General features: G+C 37.4%; 1 long non-coding RNA gene across 1 annotated transcript in view; it reads right to left on the bottom strand.

Annotated features, from left to right (window-relative positions):
- LOC102999685 (uncharacterized) overlaps positions 1–24,101 on the bottom strand; it is a 223,773-nt gene that overhangs the window by 30,554 nt on the left and 169,118 nt on the right. The window contains exon 3 of the long non-coding RNA XR_450148.2: positions 6,831–6,913. This is a non-coding gene — a long non-coding RNA (uncharacterized LOC102999685). The remainder of the gene's footprint in view (positions 1–6,830; positions 6,914–24,101) is intronic.

The raw sequence follows: 24,101 nt of genomic DNA, 5'->3' as shown, positions 1-24,101 counted from the left end.
AATTATTGTAATTTTTACTTTAAAATCTTTTTTTAATTAAGAGGAAAATATTGTCTATTATATTTGACATTATATTTATGAAGTCCAGGACTCTTCATTTCTTCCTGAAGACCTGAGTTCCCATCTGGGATCATTTTTTTTCATCTTGAAGAACTCCCTTTAGCACTTTTTATAGTGTGGGTTTGCTGGTGACAAACTCTCCTACTTTCTTTTTATCTGAAAATGTTTTTGTTTTGATTTCATTCTTTATTTTCAGCTTTATTAAGGCATAATTCATTCCTAAAGAATATTTTTACTCGATATAAAGTTCTGCTTTGACAGTTTCTTCTATGTAGCCTTTAGAAATGTTGTTCCACTCTTTTCTGGCCTTCACTGTGACTTATGAGAAGTCACAAATGGTTTTAATCAAATTGTTCACCTGAATGCCTGTGCCTTTTTTCCTCTGCCTGCTTTCCAGATTTTCTCTTTATCTTTGCTTTAGCAGTTTGACTATGATATGCATAGTTGATTTTCTTTGCATTTATATCTTTCTCATTCACAGAACTTTTTGAACCTAAAATTAATTTTTAAAAACTTTTTATTAATTTAGGTAATTTCAGTAATTGTTTCCTCAAATTTTTTTCTCTATTATCTATCTCCTCTTTTTATGAGGCTATACTTAGGCCTTTTGAAATTGTCCCACTGGGCCCTAAGACTTTGTTCTTTCTTTTTAAAAAACTGTTTTTTCCACTGTTGTTTAGATTGGATAATTTAAACTCATCTATTTCTATGCTTACTATCTTTTTGTTCTATCATTTCCAACCTGCTCTTAAGCCCATCCAGTGATTTTTTTTTATTCCAGATATTTTATTTTTCAGTTCTAGAAGCTATATTGATTTTTTATAGCTTATATTTCTCTGTTAGGATTTCATACCTTTTCAATAATTATGAACATACTTTTTTTTTTGCTTTTTATTTTAATTTTTTTGGCTGCATCAGGTCTTAGTTGTGGCAATTGGGATCTTCGTTGAGGCATGCAGGATCTTTCATTGTGGTGCAATGACTTCTCTCTACTTGTGGTGTGCAGGCTCCAGGGCGCATGGGCTCTGTAGTTTGCAGCAGGAGGGCTCTCTAGTTGAGGCATGCGGGCTCAGTAGTTGTGGTCCGCAGGCTTAGTTTCCCCGCAGCATGTGGGATCTTAGCTCCCTGCCCAGGGATCGAACGCACGCCCCTGCATTGGAAGGTGGATTCTTTACCACTGGACACCAGGGACGTCCCTGAACATAGTTTTCTTTATTTTTTTTTTTAAGCATAGTTGTAATAGTTGCTTAAAAATCCTTGCCTGCTAATTTCAAACTTAATTTTTTTTCTGGATATTGTGATTTTTTTTTTTTTATTGTGGAGACTCTGGATTATGTTATTTCCTTCAAAGAGTATTAATCATTTTATAGCAGATAGTTAAACTGGCTGGAACTCAAACTACAAATTCTTTCTGCCCTGCACTCGACAGCAGCAGACTCCCTTTTCCATTCTTTTAGCCTTTGCTATGTTGTTTGGAGTCTGTTCTTGAAGCCAGAAGTCTGATGATTTTCTAGCTAAGTCTGATGATTTTCAGCCCTACAGAGTTTATACTGGGGACTGCTGCCACCTTAAGAGTATTTAAAGATTTGGAAACTCACTCAGCGTTCTTCCCTTCTTCTAAGTGTTGACTCCACTCTAGTATTTTCCTGGTTTGGTCATTTTCATGAGCCTTCAGGTATTAGTTCTTTAAATTTCATACAGTGTTTACAAGTATTACTTGCTGTAGGGTTAGTCCAATAGGACCTACTTGGCTATTTTGAGAAGTAACACCTCCCATGAGTGAGGAATAAGCTTTGTGTTACCTACTGGTATTAGGAAGTGACTTGTACTGCAGCATGATTTAGGCTGTCTTGACTACTACAAGGTACCAACTACAGTATTTTTGTTTTTATTTTTTAATAATACAGTCTTTTTGGGAGCAGAGCCTCTTGAGTTTTTATATAAGGTGTTTAAAAGTATAATGTCATTTTTATTGGCTTTCATAAATTTGCTGTGGGACATTGATCTTGCAAAATAAAATTTGTTAGTCATGGTACTTTTCACAAGAGTAACCCTGGCAAAGTTAATAGATTATTTTATTCAACACTGATTTTCTTAATATTAGTACCATACTTTCCTGCCCATTGAGATATCCTAAATTTTTTTCCTCACAATTTAAATTATTCTAGACATTTTATATTTTTAAAACTTAAAGCCTTAAACCAAACCAGCTAATTGTTCACGTAAGTATTTTATTTCATTATAGAATGATGCTGCACTGCTTTCCCTCTCTATAATCTATGTCTCCTCCTTCCAGTCACAGGAGGCTGGACTGATAAAGCTAATTTCATTTCAAACAATCCAATAGAATTATAATAGTAATTAAATAGCTTTTGCTTTGAGCTTTTATTTAACATTCACTGATAAATTATCAACCCCCCACTATTCACAAATCTATCATTTCCCTCCAATCTTTGATAGGTGAGGGTAGGGCTACCTGTGGTTCACATATTCACTGTTAGTAAATAAAACATGCAGTGTCTAGGAAATTATATAATATTGTCCAACTTCACACACTGGGATCATATACTTTAACTTATAAAAAAATTCTTCAGACAAGTTGGGGATTTAGGTAATTGCCCAAATTCTCTAATGGATTCAAGAATCTCAATTCTCCATTCTTAAATATCTTCCTGTAATTTAAGAAAAACAGAGAAGTTTTGTTCCCATTTATTGCCTATCTCTTCTTCCATTCGTTCATTTACTCTATGTCCTTTTTGTTTCTCACCCCTGTGGTCCCACCTTTTCTGGTTGGTTGTCACTGCTGCTCCCAATGGCTCCCTACTTCAATGGCACAGGTTATTATACGTTCTTTTTTTTTTTTTAATAGGAAAAGAGTAGAAGAGAAAGGAAACTTATTCTGCTCTCAGGGTGTGGGGTCAGTATGAACATTTTTTTCACACCGCCTTGATTAATTATTCTATTAGCATTATGCAAGCAAGTCTGCACCCTTCTCATATTCTCACCTGGTATGTCTTCTAACCTGACAGAAGAAAGGAGAAGGAGAAAAAACTAAAACATTATGACACCTACACCAGGTGTTGCAATAGGTACAGTGGAGCAGTGGTGAATGAAAGCTCAGTCTAGTGGAAAGTCAAGTATATATATACAAATAATTCTAACATAATGTGGAATAGATCAGGGCTGCAGGATTTACAACATTATCAAGTACTGGGAAAGGAGTATAACTCTGTTACTTTGCCTAGAGGGTTTCAGAAAGTTTTAAACACAAGGATATGACATTTGAACTGAATTGAACTGAATCACACCATTAGCCCTTAGTATGACAATTCTTTCTACCTGCAGCATCCTTTCTCAACTCTTTCTTTGCATGACTGACACTATTCTTCAGGCATTTGCCTAAGTGTTACCCAGTTACAAGAATCTTCATGATTACACCTTCAGTGATGATAAACTCTACCATTCTATCACAGCTCCCTCTTAATTTTCTTCCTACAGTTAATCACCTCTTTATTGATGATGTATTTAATCATTTCTTTGCATTCATTCATTTATTGTCTGTTTCACCAACTTGAATGTAGGCTCCATGAGGGTAGGAATCTGCATCTTAGTCACTATTATATTCCTGGTGCCTAGCCTCATGTCTGGCACATAGCAAGTGCTGGATAAATTTGATCAAATTAATTTTAATCTAGCTGTGTGTTTGTATGTCTATCATCTCCATTAGATTGTGAACCTCTAAACAGAAGCCAGTTGTAATCACTTTGCAATTTCTTTTTTGTACAGCAATTCCTCCTGCCCTCTCACACGTGGTAGGTGCTCAATAAGTTCTTTGTGCATAAATAAATACACAGATTATTCCATTATCCACTACTTTTATTGGAAGGAAGGTTAAAAAAACATTCTAGGCTGGAATTAAAAAAATTTTTTCAGAAAGTTTAAGGAAAAAATAAGTTGTGTTACTCCAACTTAAGCAAAAACGGTTCTGCCATCTCACAGGAAGAAAGACAATCTTTGAGACCACTTTCTATATTTTATTGGGGATAAAATAGTGACAAGATGAAATATTCAAGAATGTGACCAATAAATAGAACGCTGTTGAAAATGTTTTGATTTTTATCCTTGGACTTATCTTGGTATATTAGCAGTTTACAAGGTGACAAGAGATGACATTTCCTCCCTGCCAATGTTTGGTACATTCTCTTTGCCTGAAATGTGGCAAACATCTTGAATTTATGCCTTGATGTCTCAATTTTAACTTCACGAGGCCCTTCAAGTGGCAATTCTACCAGCATGAAGATGAGTCAGAGCCAAAAGAAGTATAAACTTTTAAGAGTAAGCACTGATTTAAGTAAGCACTGATTTTAAAACCTATACTTGCCCGTAATAAAACTGTTTTTTAGTTTTATGCCTTAGTAGGACTTTTTAAAGTCTAGTACCCATTTCCTGTCATAATAATCTTGGAGTCCTTGACCAGGGCTAAAGAAACCGCTATAAAGGTCAACTGAATGATAATTAAACATCTGGCCAGAGCCTTTGCTGTTGAGTCCATTCAAAATGAACAAATATTGAATACCTACTATGGGCACAGCCAGAATCAAATAGATATCACTGGTTCCGTCATTGTGTGCAGTCTGGTGGGAGATGCTGGCATCAAAGCAGGCAATTACAGTTCCACATGGTGAAGGCTAGAACAGGATATACATGTGATGCCATGATAGCTCTTAGGAGGGGCACCTAATCTACACACAACCAGGAAGAGCATTCCCCAGCTGCATGTCAAATGCTATAAAAGATATCTTGATGCTGGTTTATTTTTTCCAGAATAATCTGTATCTTCAGAGTAGCTTTTCTTTAAGCATTGCCATCACACTCTTATTTATTGAATTTTATCCTTAGAATACTCAGTGGTAATGGATACTCAATCTATCCTATGTCTAAATTAAGCTGGTGCTCACATAACAAAGCCACCTCTGAACTCCAGGTTATGAGAGTTCCCTGCTGCTAAAAAGATACATGTTTAGACTAGTTTTGTCGCTCAATAACTAATCTTCAGTGTGTGAGAACCAAGACTGATCTGCTTTATATCTCCAGAGTAATTATTAGAGCAAGCATCTGGTGCATCAAAATTTTTGAATTGGTGGGGTCTGAATTTACGAGATGAACTAAACTTGATACAGAAAAGCAATTAAATTTTGTAAAGCATAGGTAAGAAAGAAAAGCTTAAACCACATCAGAATAATACCAAGCTCTTATGTGGCATATCTGGAGAAGCTGCAAGGTAGAGATCTCGTGGAGATACTGGCCATTGGAGATAATATGGTCAGATTAAAAAATTCTATCTACCCTACTCACATGACCCACTAGTACTGAGCACTCACTCTCTCCCAGCAACCAGGGTGATTATAGCTTATTGTATGTATTGGCTTAGATGTTTTTCTTTACTATTAGACTGAGAGTTTCTTGACAGTTGGGATCAACTGGTGGTGCAGTTGAATCCTAACACCTAACGTAGCAGTAACATGACTGTGGTACATAAGGCAGGTTCGATCAACCTGTATTTGACAGTATTAATTATACTGTCAAATAATTAATTGATTGGTTGAACAATTAATTTAAAATGCTGAACATTAAGCAAATTGAATAGCTCCCTGAAGACAGCTATCTCTGTGGACTGTTTTGTTCACGTTTGATTCCAGAGCACTTAAAGACACTCAATACATTTTTGTTGAATGAGTGAGCAGAGTCACTCATGTCTAAGTACAGTAATGTAGATGTGTCTCTACAGACAAAAGTTTATCAACAGAGTGAGAATCCTGCAGATATCTAAAAGATGCTTAGAGTTGCAGGAAGAACCCATAGAGGCTACTTAATTCAAATTCTCATGTGTCGGTTGAAGAAGCAGCAGCTTCCTTTACCTGCATATTCCCTTTGCTTGTCCACTCTGGTTATGAACTTCAGGAACAAGCAGAGGAAAGTATATCTTGCGTGAGCAGAAGAATAAGAAATAGGGTTTTTCAGCCTCCAACCGAGAAACATAGTTTACTTATTTAGGATGGAATTTTATTTGCACGTCAAGATCTATCCAGCCAGGATTAGAGCTATGTGAGAAAGAAAAAAAAAATCCCAGCCATCACAGCACTGGCAAAAAAACACATTTTCACAGGTTAGCAATAAAGCAAAACATTTTTCATTCTTGCCTCAAATTTTTGGCACAGTCAGGGGACAATTTTCTCAAATAGACGGGAAGAGCAAAGAGGATGGCAATGTGTAAGTGGAGTGGTCATAAACACCGGAAAAGGATGAATATTCTAGATGCTGGTCAAAGGCCTGATTTTTTGAGGCGTCCTTAGCAGGGTTTCTTGCTTGCTTTCCGTGTCTGCTTCTTTCTTTCCTTTTTACTGAAAGGCATATTTTCCTATCCATTAAGATTTATAGTTTTCTGCCAACTACTTCACTGGAACAAGTTTTCCCTTTAATTTAACAATGCACATATTAGACTGTAATGTACCCATAAAAACTTCTTCTCGGATAGTGCATTTCTTTAGGACTCAAGACAAATAGAAATGCAGTATATGCCATTTGAAAGCAAGTATGGCTCCCACTTATTTATTAGGCGAGTGTGTTGGTGCCACTGTCGTTTCACCAGGAGGTCAAATTCAATAAATTAAACATCTCCAGGTTGGGACAAGCACATAATCTAATGGTTTTCCAGAAAAATAGGACTGTCATTGACTTCTCTGGCTCATTTGATCTTCTGTATGGCTTACCCGTTAGCTGGGCTCCAAGAAATCCATCTTCATTTGCCCATCATTGCCAGACCCATGGACTTGGTGGCATTCGCCATAGCACTCTAAAACAATGAAGGTTTAAAAAAGGGATTTAAAAAGAGAGAAAATTTCTTAATCATGCTTTCATAACTTTTGGTGAACAGTTGGTTTAAATTTCCAAATCACTCTTTTCAAAAGGATAGTATCAAAACACATGCAAAAAATAAAAGTCTAAATAAAGCACAATAAATTATTTCACTGCTAAGGTATTAGATTTCAAAGAGAGAAAAGAGTACACATAAGGATATTAGAGTGGACTCTATTGGATCTTTGGGAATTGCTGTCAGATATTGATGAAAACAGAGAGACTGTAGGAGATCAGATAAAAGAGAGAAATGATTACATTTGGAAGAACAATGTGGAGTACGTGGCCAACAGAGATTTCAAATGTAAGCTAATAGCAACCCACGAAAGAACAAAGTTGGAGCCAGTCCCACATCTTTAACCACATTTACAATCATTCAGCATCTGTAAAAATTTTTACATAGCATTTTTCCTCATTTCAAAATTTTCAAAATACATATTTAATAGGTTTAGCATGTCAGTCAGTCATTTCATCCATGGGCAGTGAAAAGGATTTGTGTTTTTTAAAAATGATCTGGGTTTTGATGCCGCTGCCCTTTCAGCTCTGTCCCAGCCAGCTGTAATCACGGCTGATTTGCAGCCCAGAGATGCTGTAAACAATGTGTTCTGTACATTTCAGCATCCAAGCTGCTGAGAAAACCCATCATCTCATACTTTCATCTTCTTTCTCCCAAGTTTCACACCCCAGCAACCTGGAACAGAGGGAGTGCATTTTCAAATTGCTTACTGTTCTCCTTACCTTACCAAAAATCACCAAAGAGAAAAAAAAGATAAAGATTTGCCCAAAACATGTCTTCCTATCTGATAGGAATATTAACCGTTATATTCAAAATGATCAAAGATGACTCAAACTGAAACAAAATTTGAGAAAATAATAATTGAAAAGCCAGCTGGGACAGTAATTGGGAAATTGAGCTGGGTCGGCCAGTTGTGCAAAGGCAGGGTTGTCAAGTACACCTGGACTGAAAGCCCCGTTTGTGATGATCTCATTATACTAAGACAACCTGAAGTGGTCACAGCATGAGTGGTTGTCTATTTCATTTCAACTATATAGATGTTACTTCATCACAAGATGCAAGATTTCCAAAGTGCCCCCAGTTGCATTCCATCCTTTCTTTCTATCCCTAGTTGTCTGTATTTACACCAAGTCAACAATTGAAAACAGATAGTATTAATAGATGTCAAAGGCATGCTAGAAGGGCATTCTGAACCAATTAATTAATAGCATAGATCCTACCCCTCCTATAGCTTAGGATCAATTACAACAGAGATTTGCTTCTGGATGGAGCATCAGTACTTCTATTATGGGGTAAGAGCACCTCAATTAATAGCTGATTGTCTTTGGAGAGTTTTCCTATCTTTGTGGGCAATAGAAAAGAAATACAAGAGAAATATGTAGGTGCAAACCTCTCAACGTTACCCAAATTGTACTATCATTTATAAACCCTAAACTGATTTGATATCAAAACTTTGGTGTTGCATAAACAGAGTTTTGGAAAGCTTTTCCACTCAGCTCATTTCATCTGCCATCTGTAACAACTCCATATTGACTCCATATTTATGTGACTCTATATTCCAGAGGTTTATAACAGAATACTGTGACTTGCCGTTGAATTACAAAAAGAATTATGCAAATATGGTATAACACAGAGCATTTCCTTAGTGGAGATAGTTTAGGAAGGGGGTTTATTTTCCTGATTTGCTTTCTCAGATATAAAGTCTTCCCAATTTTACTGGAAGTAGAAAACATAGCTCAGGGTAGTACAGCATTATTAGAAAATTTACATCTGTTGGTACTTTTCAGTAATAACCCTGGGACAGATTTTTGAATTTGTTTCTATCTTGATTAGCATTGACAAAATGAACAACAAAAAATATTTCTACACATGGCAAATCCTTATTGAAAATAATACTGTTTTAGTTTGAAAAAAAAAAAAAGGATTTTTCAAGGATAGCCTTCCACTTCATATTTTGAAAGAAAAAAAAAAAGTACTAGCGAGAATTAGTGTCTTCCTCACAAGAAGTTACATTTTCATCTGAGATGATTTAGGTGGCATGATGGTAGGGATATGGGCAAAATAACCTTTTAGTTAAAATGTCTTGCAATTCTATAATGAATTGATGTCATGGCTCTTTGGGTGTTTTTCTTCCCGGGGTCTCTTATCACCTTCTAATTTCTAGATAACAATCTAATATTGTGGTTAAGTAAAAGTGCTCTGGGGTGAGACATCTTGGGCCTGAGATCTCAACCAATTCCTTACTAACTGTGAAATTAGCAAGTTACTCAACTTTCCTTAGCCTCAGTTTCCTTAACTATAAAATAGTGGCCATATTTCTTCCATCGTAAAATTGTTGTGAAATTGAGACAATGTGTAAAAAATGTTTCATTCACTGCCAAGTATATAGTAATTGTACTATATGTAATATTAAATTGGCAAAATTTTTATAAGAAGAGAGTGATTATCTGCTGCTTAGCAATCTGGCTAAGGAAAACTATAAGCCTTGTAAAGTATGGAAGCTCTTTTCCCCCCAGGACAAGACCCTCAGACTTCCAGCACATGGTTACTGCTCATGACCTCTTCCTACACCCAGTCAATATGTTATTACTATTTTATCAAGTAAGTTAAAACTTCTCTCCTCTTAAACCCACACACTCCTCAATGGTCTAAGTTCTCCATACCTTAACGGGCAGAAGGACTTTCTCCCAATGTTTTATTTTGTTTTCACTCTACCCTAATGACCACTCCTCAAATCCAAGTTTATTATCCTGGAACTATTATTGTTGTAAATCAAATTCCAAAGAAAAACAATATCAGTAGATTTCTTTTCACTTCATGTATTATCGAACAATATGAAACATAGATCTAACAAAAACACATGTCCTCAATCTGTGAAGAAATGCCCCTAGGTTGACCTGCAGATTTGGTTTCATATCACTGACTCCTCTAAGAAAAAGAAACAAAATAAGAACAGAGTGCCCCTGCTGATTATCTTTGAAGAACCTCCCTCATGTGATGGAGATGTGTTCGGCTGTAAGAGGTTTTTCAAATGGGTGTTGTTTAGTTGGTTTCTTATTATTAAATTGTCTTTTATTCACTTTAAGGGTGTGACAGATAAAAATATTCAGCTTTCAAAAGCTAATAGGTATCAGTTATCTATTGCTATATAAAAAAACTACCCCAAAACATAATGACTTACAAGAGTGACCATTTTATTTGCTTATTGTTCTATATGGCAGCCATTTGGGCTGGGCTCAACTGGGAGGTTCTTCTGTTTCTGTTACCTAGGGTCACTTATGCAGCTGTAGTCATCCAGTGATGAAACTGGAGCGTTATGGGCTACGGTGACCTCACTGACATTTCTGGAGATTAGTGGTAACCGTTGGCTGGGACACATGTCTCCAGTAGGAGAGCTGGGCTGGTGGTTAGTTTCCAGAGTACAAGAGCACACACTGCAAGACCTCCTGAGAATTAGGTTCACACACCATCCCTTCTACTGCATTCTGTTGGTCAAGGAAAGTCATGTGGCCAAGACCAGGGGCATGTATACACAGAGAGGAATCACAGCAGCTATGTTGCAAATATCTTACCATACCACACAAACCTTTGTAAGAATAAATTAAGCCATGTTTAATTTCTACTCAGCTTCCTGATTCATTTAGCTGATTTTTTTTCTTACTATACTCTGTGTGCCAGGTGCTACTGATACAGCTCTTGCTCTAAGTGATTTCACCTCTGCCAGAGAAGGAAGTTTAGTAGATTTCCTGGATGGTGAGTGGCCCAATGACCATGTGATGTGATTAGTTGTGTTCAGCTGAACTGCTGAACCTGGCCAGTAATTGCAGAGATGTGTGCCATTCATCACAAAATGGACTGGGCAAGAAAGATTACACGTGTTGTTTATAAACCCAACCTCATTACTTCATGACAACAAATGAATAGAATCAAGCAAATCACGAAATACTTTTTTTTTTGCTAAGACTGAGTTAATTATATTGTCATCACACTTGAATGACAGAACAGGTTTTTGATCCTCATTTGAAGCAGATTAGGGTGGTAGTTCAGAACTTGGCTATACAAAAGAAAAAATATATATATATAATGTCTCCATATTCTCACCATAAAATACAGGCTATACTAAAATCTATCTCATACAATTATACTGTGGAATAGAGAAAAGAAAATGCAAAGTGTATAAAAATCTTCATCTTCATTTATAACAGTATTATTTTATAACTAATGAAGAAAAACAACCCTCTTTTAGAACTGTTTGTGGAAAGATCCAGAATTTAAACTTAACTTATGTGTCCACAGTTTCTCTCCTTTACCCCCTACCTTTCAAGGATCTTGGAAAACCAAACAAAAATTAATAGAAGAAGGTAGTAGATGTAGATGTAGTATACTGGTTTGAATAGGGAATCAACTTTCTTTTCTTGAAACATTTTTTTTACTGGATGCAACATGAAGAAAAAAGTGTGTGTGTGTGTGTGTGTGTGTGTGTGTGTGTGTGTGTGTGTGTATTTACTACTGATGGTAGCAAATGACTTTTGATTTTCTTTCTTTCTGATAGAAACTCTGCTTTCTTGTAATAGATGTTTTTTTTTTAATCCCTTACTCCACCAGATGTATTGAGCATGGGATAATAGAAAGAAAGAACACTCACTTGACATACTCTAAATTCATTCCAGGGTCAAGAACTGCCAATTCAGAAACAAGGACTAAAATTCATGACATAAGAAGGAAGGTCATATTTCTGTGTTTTCAGTAAAGATATGCCAGGAGCCTGCTATTTAGGCCTAAATTTCCAATTTAAGAAATTAGTTTTCGCCTATTCCAAAGTTGTGATGTTGTACCAATTAAAGAATAAAACATCTCTCTTCATTCTGGACACTACCAACCAATGCCAGAAAATTCTTGCAGCTGACAATGCCTGACTCTAGGTTGTGATTGTTGGACTCTGGTTGGTTATGTCATCACTTAAGCATTATTTAAATATGTTTCTCCTTTTAATTCAATTTCCTGTTTTGTTTTCTCAAAACCATAAATTGTCTCTTAAGAAATTTTACAAAACGCATATTGTTCTCCCGTGAGACCTGTGCTATTCTTCAGCTGGGCACTGCCTGCCAAATGACATTTTTTTAAAAAAGTTTTCCCTTTATTGGTTTTGCATAATGGTTGCAACAATTTTCAAGTAATGGAAAAAGAATGAAGAATGTATGTCCTTTCCAGCACACAGTCACAATGTTAATGTTAAAACAAAGCAAAACAAAACAAAACAAAACCCCACCCTCAAAGTGGTCTTGGACACCCAGCCGCCCCCTTCCCAGCTCCCTTATTTGGATATAAGATGTTTCCTGGGCTTCCCTGGTGGCGCAGTGGTTGAGAATCTGCCTGCCAATGCAGGGGACACGGGTTCGAGCCCTGGTCTGGGAAGATCCCACATGCCGTGGAGCAACTAGGCCCGTGAGCCACAACTACTGAGCCTGCGCGTCTGGAGCCTGTGCTCCACAAGAAGAGAGGCCGTGACAGTGAGAGGCCCGCGCACCGCGATGAAGAGTGGCCCCCACTTGCCACAACTAGAGAAAGCCCTCGCACAGAAATGAAGACCCAACACAGCCAAAAATAAATAAATAAATAAATTAAATTAAATAAAAAAAAGATGTTTCCTATCCTTTTTCTTCTTGTTCAGAATAAACTATTTATGCTCAAAGAAAATCTGTCATGTAGGACATCTGTGGTAATGTTCTTGTGGTCTGGGTTGGACCCTAGCTCTACTACCAACTAGTGTAGAATCCATGGGGCACCTGTCTTAACTTCTCTGAGCCTATATTGTGTCATTTGTAAACGAGGAATAATGGAGTTTACTTCACTGGATTGTTTTGAAGATTAAAGATAAGGCATGCGAGAGTACCTCACACAGTATGAGTTGAAGCTAAATGTGAATCTGTTGTCTGTTTTAGGGATGAAATAACCATCTTCTGCCCTCAAGGCACATTGGGCAGATGGAGTGGGAGAAGGACACAGGAGAGGGGCAGTGATGAAAGGCAAGCATGCTGGGGAGACACACTGAAAGCGAGGGACCAGATCCCACCCTGCTGGATGGCAGAAAATGATAATGGATCTGCATAAAACGGAGTCTTAACTCAGTTTTGTATCTACAACAGCACGTAATAGGCACTAATGATTGTCTGCTGAATTTTTTATTGTCCACACATGTATTACCATGCACAGTAACCTATAATAGAAGTCCATAAGCTACAGCTTGTAAGCCAAATCTGGCTCACTGCTTATTTTTGTAAATAAAGTTTTATTGGGATAGAGCCACACCTATTTATTTAAGTATTGTTTATGCTGCTTTTGTGCTACAATGGAGAGTTAAGCCTTTGCTGCAGAGACCTTTTATGGTCCACAAAACCAAAAATAGTTACCATCTGGCCCTGGTTCTGTACAGAAATTTTACCAAACTCTGGCCTATGGAATTGAGTTAACCTATTCACTCCTGCCTGAATAGAGGTCTCCTGAGGAACCCCTAATTCATGTGCCATGTGCTTCTTTGAAGATTATGTTTTAATGTAAAGGGTTCACTTTCCCATGGGAATTATTGGCTTACTGCTTTTTTAAAAGGAGAACCTAAGTTATTAAAAAAAAAAAAAGAAAAAAAACGAACGCCTATGATGTGCAGAGCCACGTCACTAGACACAGCAGGCATCTTGAAAAGATGAAGGAAGGGTACCATAATGCAGAGGATGAACCAAGGGCCCCAGTGTGGGCCGCTCCACGCTGTCAGTATAATGGCAATGCTACGGTCACCACAGGAAGATGATAAATGAATATCACTGACTTCATTTTCATTCCCAGCCTTCCCCTGGGTCTGTGTGTCTACCTGGACTCATGGGAAATGTCACCACATGGAGACACTGGACAACCATGTGACAAAAGACACAGGTTCATGGAAACCTGACTTGTAGATCAGAGCCCCAGTTCCATTATGCATTCTATGCCAGAGCTGACACTTCTGCCTTGGCAGAATGTTGTGTACATGTGCCCCTCATTCTCCATGGTCACGTTCTGGGTGCTAGAATACAATGTGCAACTATGGTTGGCTGACCTAAGGAGGAGCTAAAGCAATCAATAATTGACTTGGGGTCATATCCTCTCAAAATGGCAGTTACTCATACTGTACTTACTGTACAAAAGAGGCCAAGGTGGCATGGCTTTTTGACTATCTCTGCAAAATCCATTTGGATCCATTTATTTTACTACCATCAACCTGGGGGGCAAAGGAAAAATCAGCTCTAGGAGTGTAGAAACTACTGTACTTAAAACTATATACTTTGGTTATTCATTTTAAGTAGAAGGACACACAGACACAGAAAAGCAGCAGGCTCATGAAATGAGATTTAAGGTCCATTCTGGCTAAAGGGTCCTCCCTGATGGTCAATCCTAGAGGCGGTACTCCTCAATCTTGAAGAATTTCCAAAACTTCCACGCCCAGGAGAGTTTCTCATGTTGAAAGACTGCAGGATGGGACCCCATAACAAACCCCAGAAAGTTCAGGCTGAAATTACATTCAGGCCAAGTCTGTATGGTGCACTGCTCTGTAATTGTTGGGTCTCTTCCAGAAGGCTCTCAACACATGGGACTCCGATGAAGTTCAGCATGTGGAAAGGGCTGAAGCCTGAAGCCTGTGTGTTTGTAATGGAAACACAGCAGTGACCCCGTGATCCAGGTCTGTATCTGTGCCGCCATAAATTGTGTTTCTCTAAACAGAGCCGCAGAAGTGCCCGTGATGGGTGGGGCCGGGGAAGATCAGTTAAAGGCTCCCCAGGTAGGGAGGTAGCAGGGCCTTCTAATAAGAAAACCGTGAATTTACGTAGGACTTTATAGTTTGCAAAAGTACTTTCACATTTAAGATTCTCAGAACAAGGCTCTGAAGTGGGTAAGGCAAGCATTCTTTTCCTCCTTTTATACATGAAGCACCCGAAAGAGAGAAGTCAAGGTCTTTCTCAAGGTTCATAGTCAGCCAGAATCAGAGCTAATGTCCTTTGATACCTAGTTTAATATTCTTTCTAATGAACTATTCTCTGATCTTTGTTTCTGTGTGACTGTCTAAAGCTAGCATAGATATTCAAACACAATACCTGTCCATAAAGTGAATCTGATGCAAACCCTCTCAAAGACTTGACCAACCTGAGACAAGAGTGAAGTACAAGAAACATTTGCCAGTCTTAATGATTATAGTAATAAATGCCTTGAGAACATAAAGCTTCTTTTATAAGACATAATCTAGTATAACTAAAAGTTTGGAATGGTCCCTTCAATCTTGAATAGGGATGATTTCATCTTTATTGATGAGTAGGGAACAAAACTAATCAGGCACCACTAACCAGTAGTTCTGCCATCAGCCAGGGTTCAAAGAACTGTGAGTTACCTAAGAGGACCCACAGGCAGCCATAAAGACACCAGTGAGCAGAATAAGGTTAAGACCAAAAGTGAGGGCCATGGGAAAGTCCACTTGGTCAGGGGAACAGACATGGCTCTCATCTTGGCACACACACCCAACTGAGTCCTACCATGACAAAGCAAGTAAGCCCTTTAGCTTGCTCCCCATGACTAGTTCATCAAAAATGCAGTGCATTCCACTGCCTGATCCTCCCCAAGGTGCTCAGGTGGCCTGGGACCCACAGTTCTCCTTTGTGTCTGGCCCACCTGACTCTACGTTCTCTCTGCCCCAACAACAAATCCAAAGATATGGAAGAGGAAATTGGAGGGATGCAGAGTATCTTGTTTCCATAAAGACTTACCAAGTGTTTCATATGGTCCCGAAAAACAAAGTCTAGCCAAATCACAAGTCAAAGAGATATGGTAGCAATCAGGTATCAAGGAAATTCATGCTAAATTAAGGCAACTCAGTAGCCAGACCCTGCTCCAGGCTGGCTGGGTATTTTCTCCCAGTCTTAGGTGCATTCTCTCCACAGATACTTGTGTAACCACAGTGCTCCATGTATCTCCCTTAGAGAGCGAGAATAGGAACATTTTTATGGTCTTTTTGTACTTTTTAACATGAATGGAGCTGTAATTGACATAGCACTAATTAAAAATAAATGTAGACTTTTTCAGTCCCCCAATATAAAAGCATATCAAAAATTGTTTTGACACAGGTGAAATAAAACAGAAATTATACTGTGTTAACCAGAAACTTCTTTTTAAAAAAATTATGTATTTGAGGAAGAGGAGGACCCAAGCAGCATAGCTTGTTTTTTAATGATGATTTCATTCGTTCAGAGTATCAGCCTTCTATGCAAGAATAAAAACGCCCCAAATTTTTGATCAGAGCCATGGTTCATCCAGCTCAAGAAATTAGCACGGTGGCTTCATGATGAATCTGGTGGTTGCCCACCATGTTGCCACTTTTCAATTTCATGTTCTCCACGTACGTAGGAGGCATCAAGATCCCTGCCAATCTGTACAATTGTTTAGGGTGTGCCCTGCAAAAGAGAGCCTGGCCTAGAGGCTGAGCTCTCACTCCTGCACTCAAGGAATTCACCTGGTATCCATCTCTAAGAGGGGCAATTCTTTAAAAAATTAGATCAAAGGTGCTAGGTGAGCTAGCTGGGGGCTTGGCCATCAGTACACTCAACTTTGAATACAACAAAACCAGGAAAGCTTATAAAACACGACAAGAAACTTATTGCCAAAAATCTTCCTTTGAGAATAGTGTAATAAGTGACATTGTAAGAGAATCAGAGTGAAAGAGGCTTTATTTAATGATTTAATATGCAGAGTTTATGAGCATTACCATTTCATCAAAGGTGGCGTTAAATTACCATCACTTGCTGTGCAGGAAGAGTAGCTTTACTTTGTGATAGCAACAAAAATTATTACTAAATCCGTATCTGTAGACTTCCTCCTTCTCAACTTTTCCCTCTCTTTTTCTCTCAGGATTTCCATCTCTCTGCTTACATCACCCATCTTTTCTTACACGCTGTCCACTTTATCTCTTAAAGCTCTTAGCCTCTTTATCATAGTTGTTTAAAATTCCCCGTCTGATAATTCCAGCATCCCTGCCATGCCTGGTCTTTATGCTTGTTCTGCCTCCTCGAATTGTGTCTTCTGCCTTTAGATATGCTTTGTAATTTTTTCGTTGATAGCCAGACATAAGGTACAGGGTAAAAGGAACTATTCTAAACAGGCCTTAGTATCAAGGTGGTGAGGTGGGAGGGGAAGCATTCTATAGGTCTATGATTAGGTCTCAGTCTTTTAGCGAGCCTGTGCCCCTGGGCTGTGACCTTCACAAGAGCTGCTCAGGTTTTCTCCTCCCCCTTAGTTGGGGCAGGATGTCTAGAGCTGGGTGGAGTTGGGTTATTTCCCTTCCCCCAGGTCAGTTAGGCTCTGATAATAATACCCCAGCAGGGTAGGCTCTGGTTAACTAGTTTCCCCTCACGGCAGACCTTGTTAAGAAGAACCAAGTGCTCTGGTGTATTTCAAAACGGTTCTTCTTCCCCCTCCCCCTGCAGGAAGCACTAGGAGATTTCCCCCTGGTATTTACTGTGGGAACCTGGTGGAGCTCCTGGAGGTGAATCTCACAATGCTGTGGGGACCATCCGATGACCGGCCCCCCCTGGTGTTTTTAACTCTTAGACTTGTCCATGCTGAGCCTCCAGCAATCCATCAATTGCCATTCAGGTTTTTGATTCCTGCAGTGGTTTCTGCTTGTGAGTCTCTGCTCTGGAGAGCCTAGACTCCCTGTATGGACTTGTCTGTCTCTCCAACCTTGGGAGAGACAGTTGGTAGTGTGCCCTGTGTCCGCCCTCTCTTACGGATCCAAGAAGAGTTGCTGCTTTTTCACTCTCTTCAGCTTTTTACTTGTTGTTAGGATGGAGTGGCAACTTCCAAGCATCTTATGTGCAGAACCAGAAACTGGAACTCTTCCTCTACTTTCTAAGAGGAAAGGATTCTGGATTTCTATGTCACCTTTCATGCTCTTTGTCACACTGAAATCTGGATAACAGGCAAGTTCTCCAGACAGTCAGTGAGAGGCACAGTGGAAATTTTATTCTCTAGCACCTAGTCTCAGAGGAGCAGGGATAGGACAATTGTGAAATAGTGAGTAGAAGGGATTATTTGAATGAGAACAACTGTGGTAGATATTTTTTACCTATCACTCTGTGTGGGGAATTTTGGGGAAAGGGGAAACTCTCCAGAGAGTATTTCTAGGAAGCTTTCCTCATGCCTTTCAGAGTAAAACCCTTGCCTCACACCCTTTAAGAAAAACTGTAGGAAAAAGTCGACATTATTTCTCAAGGCTTCTGTGAAGTGACTCCATGCAAGGAGGAAGTCAAGTGGGGACACAGTGATACTTACTAGAGTTATTCCTCTTTTGAATTTAGGGCCAACAGAAAGACATTCCAGTATGGAGTCCTTATCATCATGACATTTGCAGATTAGCAAGCTTGGAAATATAAAAATTCAACTGTACGAATTACATTATTTGAGGCAAGAAATTAATTAAAGCTCTTGAAACAATATTTTGTTGAATTCAGTGAGTTGGGTTAATTTTAAAATTAAGCCATTAAAAGAAAATAAGATAAGAACTGACACTAGTAGAGAAGGGTTTTCTAAGCATAAAGCAAAAACCAGAAAGGAAAACAATATATTGATACTTGAGAAAAAAGTTAAAATTCTCTCTATATCAAATATAATAATATTTATTAATATAATTAATTAATTATATTAATTATAATTATTTAATTTAATTATTTATTTAATATTTAATTATTATTATATAATATAATTATATTAATTAATAATATTTATTATTATAATTGAGATTATAATATCTATAAATAATATACTAGGGATGCAATATTTATAAAATATATGGTGGACAAAGGGTTACTATCCTTAATTTATAAAAAAAAAAGGATAGTTCTTTCACATCAACAGGAAAAAGAGGAGTTCTTAATTGAAAAAATATGCAAAGGACACAAAGAGGCAAATTACAAAAGAAAAATAAACAAATGAGTTTATGTTCAGTTTCACTAGCATCACATAATGAGTTCCATTTTTGACTATCAAATTGGCAAAGGTTAAAAACCAAAATGAATTCCCTGTGGTGGTAAGATTATGGGAACGCACGTGCTCTTATCTTACACGCTGCCAGTTCAACAGTACTTCTGTGTAGCAGATACAAAAGTGAATAAGAAAGACAGACTCAGCCCCTATGGAACTCTAGGTCTGTGGGGAAAACATTACAAACAGAGATAGGCATTAAATAGTCAAAGCACTTGAAGACTTTAAGTGTAGCTGCAGAGTAGGACACACATATATTACCCCACTGCTCACCTAACCCTGTGGTTTGGGCATGGGCTAGCAAGGTTGGCATCCAATCATTTGGGGGTGCCTGTGATGTATAAGGTATAGCTTGGTGTAAAGATGCAATGTTACTCTATGACATCCCCAGAGGCGGGGATGGGGCAAGGTCAGGGAATGGCTAGTCAACATTAAAAATGAGCAAAGAAACAAACAAGCATAAAACTATTTCCTCTTCTTAGAAGAAAAGGAAACTGTTAATATTTATAATTTAATATAAAGGTTGACCTGACACGTTGAATGCTTTAATTCCGGCAGCCCAAGCCAATTCTTATCTTTAAAAATGGCTTTCCTCCCACCCACTGTTATTAGCAATTCTCTCATCTTGTGTAAAAGGGTATTTTCCTCCCTGTGAGAGGCTCCAAGCACTTCCAGAAATGCTTGAATAGCAATTAAATGGCTTCCAGGCCTTGGGGGTCTTTATTTCTAACTGAGTTCAATAGCACATCCTGGGATGTTTATTGTAATCTGGAAAATAACTCTGTCAAAGGCAAAGGGATAGAAGATCCCTGTCCTGTGTTCCATTTTCTTCAGAAATGGTATCGTGAGGAGTTGTCAGCTCTGGTAACTGTCAAACTTGATTTCTGCCATCTGCAAAACTGAGGTGGGAAGATTTTTCCAATCATTCTTTCTGATCAGTAATGAAGCTCTGTAACAACATACAATTATTATAGCTCTTCGATTTCCTCTTAATATCTGAATACAAAGCACAAAAGTGCGCAGAAATTAAAGTAGAATCTTCAGGGTTTCTTCCTTCAAGGTACTTAGCATGGGCTGGGTAAAACTGTATGTATTCAACAAGGATGGGTGTATTAGCAGATATAGTCTATCAGAAGGAAAACAGAAGTGGTAGTATGTGTAAATATCTTTAAACTGCCTACATATTGACCCAGCAACCCTAATTCTGGAATTTAACCTAAGAAAACAAAGAGATGCTCAAGTTTCATACGCAAACATGATCTTCTCCGTATTATTTATGATATAAAATTTAAACAAAAATACAACAGCCTGAAAATTATTTAATAAAAGATTACTATGAAATAACATTTTTGTTTTCTAAGACTTTTCTGATACAGAAAAGTGTTCTGAGGATATTTTAAGTCAAAATTAGTGTGTAAAACAGTATGTTTACTAAATCCAAATATCATTAAAATGTAAATAAAAATGAAAATGACCAAAACTTTATGCATTAAAATGTTAATAACAATCTTCCCTGAGTGGTAAAAATATGGATGTTTTGGCTTATATTTTGAAATTTTCTGTACTTTATAAAATTTTAACAGGAATAATTGGGGAAAATAGATAACCATTTCAAGCATTACTTTTTTGGATTTATACATGCCATTTTATTTCTCAAAATGATGAAATATATAAATGATTAGGATTTTCCTTTTTATGACCATGAGTTATCAGGAAATGACTGTAAAACTTCAGTCTTTCAAAAAAAATGCCTTTGGTTCTTAGTAGAAAATTGCGACCTGACTCTAGTAGTTTCTGTTATTTTCATTTAGGGAAGATAAAAGAGTAGAATTACATCCCAGACTGTATGAAAAGATCCACATTTTAGTGTTTAAGTAAGTTACTCCCAGGTGTGGTTTTGTGATGCCCCATCCTGTTATTTCCAATGAATATTTCCGATAGTATTTCATATTTCTCAAAGAATTATCAAAATCTGTGGACCATCTTTTGCCTCACCCACTCTTTAATTTTTTGTATGTAATCTGATGAGAGTCCTCCTTGATGCCTCTTTTTAAAATGGATTGGTTATTTTGGACAATTTTTTAGAACATTTAAACTATATTTTAAAATTTAAATTATTTTTAGTTGCAAAAGCAGTTCCTGATCAGTGTGGGAAAGTTAGAAGATACAGGTAAACCAAAAGAGGAAAAAAATCATAACCCGTAGTCCAGAGAAGATCACTCTAAAACCCACGGTATGTGTTTTCTCAGGCCTTGTCACATGCATATATTTTCACATACATATAACACAAACACATTTTTTTATAAAAATAGGATTAAATTATATATCATTTTTGTTGTTCAGTCTTTTCACCTAACAATACATGGTAAACATTTTTCCAAGTCAATAAAAATGTATCTATAATATTTCAAAGTGTAAAACACAGTCAATTGTATAATGTTTCTCATTCTATTAATCCTGTAATGATAAAAGTTTAAATTGTTTCTAATAGTTGCCATCATAAAGAGCATCACAGTGGACACCTCTGTAGTTAAATTAAAATAAATCATCCGCTAAGCTACATTAATTTTATAAATGTTGGAGTGACAGTCATGATGCTACAAAGAATATTAACATTTCTTTCCTCTACATGTGATGTACATTTTAAATCAATGTTTCTTAAATTTGAGAAATGTGTGAATCTCTTTTAAAGGAAAATATTTCTGAAGAACCCAATTTGAATTTAAATTTTTTTATCAAGTGCTTCCTTAATACATACAAACATAAAATAGGTATAAATTCCTAAAGTGATAGTAATCTAATCAAACAAACATATAGGTAAAACTTCAGGACTAATACAATTTGAATGAATGGCTACTTAATATGTCAAATGGTGCTGCTTTTGTTGAAATTAAATACCATGGCACAGGTTACCTTCTATTAAGCATGCCTGGAAAACTGTGGGTATCCTGGGATGGCTCTGTTCTCCCCACACTTTCTCAACTTAAAACACTAAAAATCGTCCATTCCTTTAGATGACCTTAACATCACTTGGCCTTCGTTTGCTAGTGACCATCATTTGAGCGCTGGCTGCCACTCATTCCCCACCTCCCTTAGCTCAACAATAAAACAGCCCAGCTTGGCTTGAGCACCATAAAAATCCTAGACATACATACTAATACAGACACTAAATTCACAAGGGGTCAGACAATGTAGTAGATGCTGAATTCAAAAGGTCAGAAAATCCAGGATATGGTATTTTTTAGGATAGCACTCAAACGAAAATGTAAAATTTCTATGTTTTTTTCTAGAAAATTCCTCAAATCCCAAGAATACTCCAGTGACAAAAGCAAAGAAATTGGGTTTCATTGATTCAAAGCAGATTTCCTTCACCTTCTTGTGTGGAGGAGGAGGAACATTTGATTTTTTGCCAAGGAGAAGGGACAGATCTAGACCACCAGGGATGCTTAAGGAATTGCGGAGTACTTGTAATCCGGAATATGTGAGGCATAACATACATTTAGGCACATTTAAGGGCTTGACAACATTCTGGAGGCAGGGTTTCCAAGTGGTTACCTGAACAACAGGATTTGGAGACAACCAGAATGAGGATATAATCTGGATTCTGGGTCTTTTGATTTTGTACTTTGGGGTACAGCCCTCCTAGCCTAGTTCTCTTCCTGTGAAACTACAAGTATACTAACACCTTTCACATTTGTTGTGACAATCAAATGAAGTTTTACGTGTAAGGAAACTGTCATGTAGTTTAAAGTCCAAACTCTTTGCTATGTATGCGCCATGAGTCACTGTCTCTCTGATACCATCTCCTCCCATTGTTTTTATAATTTATGCTGGAACTTATTCAACTCTTTGAACATTCTAAGCTCCTTTCTGCCTCAACAACTTTACATGGGCTGCTCCCTTCTACCAGAATTAACAGAATGTACTCCTCATTGTCTCTCCAGCCTCTGCTCAGACATCACTCTTGCCTCAAATAGTCCCCTTCTCTCACCAAATGAGTCCTTCCTGTCTTAACTTTGCTTTATTTTTTTTTGCCATAGAAGTTATTACTCCCTGAAATTATATTATGTGTTTGTTTGCTTATTTGTCTGTCTCTTTGTTGGCTGCATGTAAGTGTCCTGACAGTAGAAACTTCGTTTTGTTCCTACCATATTTACAGCCACAACTGTGTTTTCTGTAAGAGAACACTCAACATTTATTACTACCCATGAATAAAGCTTGGCATCTTTTGGAAGATTGGGATCTACTGTTTTGGTGTCTAGATCCAGAAAATATAAATCTTCCATATGGACAATTACAAGATAAATTAATGTCAACTACTAAACTTCTCTCACATGCTTAGCTCTGTGATAAGAGTCTTGAAGAATGGACAAAACATATGTCAAGTAGCTCAAGCACAGAACATTTGAGATATTATAAGACCATTATAACTTACTACCATATACAAGACCCAAGAATCCTTCATGCAAATTATACTAATAAAAGGAATATAAATAACAAGTGGAAAGAAGAAAATTATAAAACAATAAAACACAACCATAACAACAGTTTGATATCTTACCTCTGTTTTTGTAGGTACTTATGTCTGTAAGGGTAAGATAGCTTTAGAAAGTGATGCCAAAATTTCAGTGGCTTAACTCAATAACAGTTTAATGATGGACTCTGTTTCATACAGTCATTCAAGGACAAAGTTTCCTTACATCTTGAGGCTCTGTCCTCTTCTATAACCTTGGATTCCTCTCTATTCAGCCAATGAGTGAGGACAAAAAAAAAAAAAAAAAAGCAAAGACTGCGTGTTTTACATGGACCAGACTTAGAACTGTTGTATATTATTTCTGCTCTAATGCTATTGCTGGAACCCAGTCATGTGGCCAAAGCAAATGCTAGGGAGCCTGGAACTAGTCTAGCTGTGCGACTGTAAAGAGAACGGCATAGATCTGGTGAGCAATACAATCTCTGCCACAGCACTAAAAAAAAATAGTTGTCATGCTATCTGATAATATTAATATTAACTGAAGGTTTAACTCTGAGATACATTCTGCCTAAGAGAGGTTCC

This window comes from Balaenoptera acutorostrata, chromosome 1 (assembly GCF_949987535.1).
Source record: "Balaenoptera acutorostrata chromosome 1, mBalAcu1.1, whole genome shotgun sequence".
Lineage (NCBI taxonomy): Eukaryota > Metazoa > Chordata > Mammalia > Artiodactyla > Balaenopteridae > Balaenoptera > Balaenoptera acutorostrata.
The sequence above is the reverse complement of the archived record's forward strand: the minus strand, read 5'-3'. Positions and strand labels throughout refer to the sequence as shown.